The sequence below is a fragment of the Lichenostomus cassidix genome, chromosome Z (assembly GCF_008360975.1).
Source record: "Lichenostomus cassidix isolate B80296 chromosome Z, HeHo_3.0, whole genome shotgun sequence".
Lineage (NCBI taxonomy): Eukaryota > Metazoa > Chordata > Aves > Passeriformes > Meliphagidae > Lichenostomus > Lichenostomus cassidix.
Genome location: NC_139511.1, coordinates 66,277,579 through 66,283,236, shown reverse-complemented (window position 1 = coordinate 66,283,236; position 5,658 = coordinate 66,277,579).

Below are 5,658 nucleotides of genomic sequence, written 5' to 3'. Positions count from 1 at the left end.
CCCATTTGCAGATGATGCTGGGCCAAGGGGGGGGTGAGTGCCAGCTCGGGAATGGGCCTTGCAGGAGGTGCACAGGCAGCAGGGCTGCCCTCCAAACTGTTCAGCGCTCTCCCCAGGTGCCTGGAGGGGCTGAGAGAGACCTGTGCTCAGGCTAAGTGCCAGAAGAGGATGCTTGCAGCTGCATGGGACATCTCCCCTGCCCTCATTCTGCAGCAGGGACAGGACCCTCTGCACAGCCCCCCTCACTCTGCACGTGGCCCCCTTGCTGCACCTCAATCCAGTCCCTCTAATGGCTTCCATGTGTTGGCACCTCCCGACCCCAATGCTAAGTGCCAGCAGCCCAACGAGATCCAGATGGAGCTGGGTGGAAATTCAGACAGCAGCGACGCATGGAGCATGGGGAGCAGAGCCAGGGCAGGGTGGGGATGCACCTGGATCCTGGGGCTGCCCGTGAACCCATGGTGCAGAGGGTGCCTGGACTGGGGAACCTGCAGTGTCCTGGTGGGGACTGGGTTGGAGGGGACTGGGACAGGCTGTGCCCTTTGCAATGTGTTGTGTGCCCACAGACTCCTTGCTGTCCCCACTGGTTGTGGGGTCATGAGAGCTGTCTGTGCTTGGCTTTCTGGGCTTCCAGCCCCTCACTGTCCATCATGAGAGTCACCCTGAGTGAGAGAGATGTGGGTCAGCCCTCTATCTACAGTGTGATGCTGGTGTGGCACTATCCTAGGGCCAGAGCAGGGCTGTCCCACAGGGCAGGTAAGGTAGATCACCAAGCTGGGGAGATGTAAGGAGCCAGATCCTGCCTGGACTTCTAGGTTCAGCAGCCACATCCCCTCTCCCAGGTTCATCCCAGAGCCTGACAGCTCCATCTGTATCACACTGCCATCACCTGCTGCACTCTGGTCCCCAGCATCCAACCCAACCAATGCACATTCTGATGTGTCACAGAGTCACCGTTGTCATGGTCACACATGTCTCTTTTCAGTCCCCAGAATGGCATGGGCAGCCTTTATCACTTGGAAAACTCCTCTTACCACCACCAGATCCCACTCTTCTGCCCCTGTGGAGGGGATTAAGGAAGTAGTTGTCCAGAGATGCTGTGGAGCACAGGTGATGTACATCCCATAGCTGTGGCTCCAGTGTTTGCAAACAACTCAGTAATTTCCTAACATCTGGTGCTGGTTTAGAGGTTGATGTCTGATTGAGTTGTAGCAGCACAGCAGCCAGAAAATGGGAGAGCATGTGAGACAGCAGCTCTGGCCCCTGAATTCTGCCTGCTTATGAACTCCAGAAAGTCCAGGCATGCTCCAAATAGAAGTGTGTTGCTACTGGGTGGGAGACCCATAGATCTGTTGTCCCCACATGCCAAGCCCTGTGTCCCCTTACCTCTCTGATGTAAGGAGTCAGGTTTGCCCATCCATTTGGAGCAGGAGATACCAAGAGCAGGCAAGGGGTTGGCATGCCACCACAAAATCCTGCCTGCCTGCACTGTGACTGCCTGCTGGGATGCCCCAAGGCTCAGCTCCCTGCCCCAGCCTCCTGTAAATGTGACACATGGGCCTTGGGGACTCAAAGGAAGCAGCAAATTCTGGGCTTTAGGGAATAAAGATGCCTGGTGCTGGGTGCTGCACTTCCAGTTGCCCAAGAGGAGGATGCACTGGTGCTGGATGTGGGCAAACAGGCTTTCCAGTGGACCAGAGAAGATGCAAGGGGAGGGCTGGGGTGAGCAGCAATCTGGAATAAAGGAGAGGGATCCAGATGCCAAAATCAACTTCGCCTTCAAGCTGCAGAGAAGAAAAACAGGAAGGGACCATGAGACCAGTCCCAGTGCCGGCACCTCCCTGTCCCACTGTGGGGCCAGGGCACTTCCTCCAAGGCTTGGGCTCTCTGGTGGCTCAGCAGCCGCTGAGTGAGCAGGAGGCTTCCTGCTGCAGGCTGGAGCCCTGCCTGGACGCACCCTGCCCCAAGTAGGCAGAGGCACATCCAAACTTGCCTTTGCTGCCATATCCCACTCTCCCCAGGGTGGATGCTATGCCAAGATCACCAGGGGAGCTGGTACAAGCCAGGCCTGGAGATGCTGAGGATGTGCCAAGTCAAAGCAGCCCATGGACTGCATCCACAAGAAGCAGGGATGGGTCCAGCTGCCTGGCATGGAACAGGGACCAGCCCAAGCCCAGCGGGAGGAAAGTGCAGGAGAACATGGCTTGGGGCATACTTGGTGTAAAAAAACCCTGTCAGGCAATGCTACACACCAGGGAAGATCCCCAGCACCGAGATGCAGAGAGATCCATGTCCATTGTCTCCATCCAGCGCAAGGCGGCCAGATCACGTCTCAGGCAGGGGCTTGTTTGGGAAATCTATAGCCTTGGCAAAAGCCAGGGCACTGGTTGTGGGCGGTTGTGCAGCACTGCCTGGGCTGTTTGACTGCCACCAACCCTGCCAAATTTGTGAGCTAGCCCTCAGGACTAGCCTCCTCCTTTCCCTGCCTCGCTGCCAGGATCAGCCCGCATTTTGCAGGGGAGGAGGCGAGTTGCACAGGACTGTGAAGCTCAACTTACCTCTCATAGCTGCTTCTGCTTCCTTTCCCACCAAATTCTAAGCCAAGGACAGAAGTAAAAGCAGCTTCAGCATAATGTGGGAAACATAGGCCATGCAACATATATCTATATGTGTCATGAGATGACATAGAGAGCAAAGGGTATCTACACAGGGGTCCAGCAGTGAGGGGAGGAGATGTGCATATATATAGATGGATGCATGGACTGGTTGTCAGAGGGAAGAAGGGATAGATGGATTTATAGATGAATGTATGGATAGGTAGTTTGGACACCCAATTACCATCCTAAGTATTAAAGATGCTCACTGTGGAGGAGCTGACTTCTGAAGAAGGGTGAGATGCCCATGGGCAGAGCAAGGACTGTGATACCACTTACATGAGGACTGTGTGCATGGGTCACACCCACGACTTGTTCCCAAATACAGTCCTGACATGAGGAGACAGAGCCTGAACTGTCACAAGTGCAAGTTCTGAGGGTATTGGGGAGAATATGGGGCATCTCCAGAGGAATTGCATCTCCCTCAGAAGTTGCTTCCATCTCACACTGCCCATACTCTGAGAGGGTAGGAACAGTGGACACAGTGAATCCAAACAAATGCTTTCAAAATGCAGTACTGAGCATTCACCCTGACCATGGCTTTCATCTCACCTGCATGAGGATACCTCTGCCAGGGAACTTGCTAGAGAGTCCAAGCACTCAACCCACTAGAGACCCAAGATCCCCCATACTCCCTCTTCTTCATCTGCGTCCCTTTCTAGCTGCTACAGCCTGAAAACTCCTTGCCCATCTTCCCTGAAACAGAGAAGGGGAGACATCATCTGCCAGGCCAGATGTGCTGAAGCCCAAACAGATGTGGAGAAGGGAGAGACCTGAGACATCTCTTGCTGCTGCATTGTCAGCTTCTCCCTCCAGAAATGTGTTATTTCTTTATTTGCTTGCCGAGACTGGACCCTTCCCTGCCTCTAGGATGCTTTTGGTCTTCCACAGATGGGAAATGCCAAGCACGTGGCCACAGAGATGCTGGGAGGCAACAATCAGCTGTGCAGTTCTGCCCAGCACTGCTGCTTTTGATGCTCTTGGGAAATGCTCCCTGCTCCCAGCAGCAGTCCACGATTTTTCTGCTAGCTTTTTCCCTTTTTTTTTTTTTTTTTTGCCACTGGAAACAATCCTGTGTCCCAAGCAAGGGTTCCCAGTGTTTTGTGTTCCTGCCCTGCAGTGTGGTGGCACTAGGGGACACATGCTGTGTGTTCCCTGTGCCCATATTTCTGCTGTGCAAAAAGGACTATACCTCCTTGGTGCTGCCATGTCACTTGCTCAGAGGAGATCACCTCCTCCTTCCCCCATGACAGAAATTCCATCTTCTCTTCCAGCTGCCTTCAGAACAGCAGGGATGAAAACAGAGCAGGACATGCTTTGGGAGTTTCTCTGGGCAACCTCTCTACCTGCTCTCCTCCCACCAGCTGCACCTTGTGGTCCTCATCATCCACTGCCACATCAGCTGCTTTGTCTGCATGGGCAGAATAACAAAATAGAGGTTATGGGCAGCATGGCCCAGGCCTATGCAGGAACTCTGAACCAGCTGGGGCACTTCAGTGCTCCCCATGTTTCCAGGATTGCATGGAGCAGGCACTGGGCAGACAGAAATCCATACAGCTGGGCCTTTTTCTGCATCCTAAATATGATGGACCCGAGTTAAATGTGCCTCTGGGAGTCTCATGTGGCTTTGCAGGGTCACAACACATTCAAGCAACTCCCAGCCTTTGTTCTGCACTGGAACATCCACCAGATGTGGGAGCAGCTGAGCTCCAAATTAATGCTGGCCACTGGCACAAGCACAGTCACTCTGTGCTGATGGATCTGGAGGTGGTAAGGTGTCAAAAGTGTCAGATTTGTCTGGGATCCCCTCCTGGGACGATGACATATCCCCAGGATGATCTGCAGGTCTTAAAGGCACTGATTCCTGGGGGAACACTAACCTGGAAAGTACTGATCACAGAAATATGCTGACCTGGAAGGCACTGATGCCAGAGAGGATGCTGACTTGGAAGGTGCTGATTGCCAGTGGAGTGCTGGAGATGCCAACCTGGAGGGCACTGATCCTCAGGAGGATGCTAACCTGGAAGAGAGATGCCTGGGAGGATGCCAATCTGGAAGGCACCAATCCCCAGGAGTTTGCTGACCTGAAAGGCACCATTTATGCAGAACATGGTGCTTTTTCCCCTACTACAGAGCACTTCTTTCAGCTCCCCACTTAGGCTGGGCAGCAGCTCAGCCAGGGACCACTCCAAGATCTTGGGCTAGGGATCCACACTCAGGCAGGCATCTGTGGCTGGCGGCAAAGAGCCTGGCGAGCTGCCTGCAGGGAGCTGAACCAGCACCGCCTCTCGCAATTTCCCTCGTCTCCGCAACTCCCAGCTGGGAGCCGCTGCCCACCAATGGGCAAGGGGGCGTGTGGCCCCCAGGCACTGCCAAAACAACCACAAGCCCCATCCTTCTGCCGGCAGTGACACAGACTCTGTTTTCCCACTAGATGGCAAACATTGCCTTCAAAAACAGCCTTTGGAGACACTATGTCCATCCCTCTGAGAGGAGGCTGAGAAAACCATCATGGAAAAGCCCTGGGGGTGAGGCTGCTTCAGAGTGGGGCTGGAGGTACCAGGGACCCCGGCATGCTCCTCATCTTGCTTTTTCTGTCATTTCTTACATTTTTTTTCCTTTCACATCTGCCTGGCTTCTCCCCGGTCCTGGAAGACCCATCCTTTGCCCTATGCTGGTGGGACTGAGCACCCTGGGCATGCAGGAGAGGTATCTGTTTAACCCTGAGTAGCACCCTGAACTTCCACAGCCACAGAGTGAAGCCTAGAAGCTTTTCTGGGAATTAATTACACTGCGGTTTGCAAACCAAATGTGTGTTCATTCCTCTTTGCAAGTGCCCGGGTCCACAGGCAAGCCATTATGCTGTGTGTAAATAAAGGAGGCAGGGATGAAGGCTGTGCATGGGGATATTCACACTTGTCTGAGCTCTTCTACCAACTCAGAAGTATTTCCAGGCTTGTTTAAGTTTTAATTCAGACACAGATTTTTTCCTGGTCTCTATATT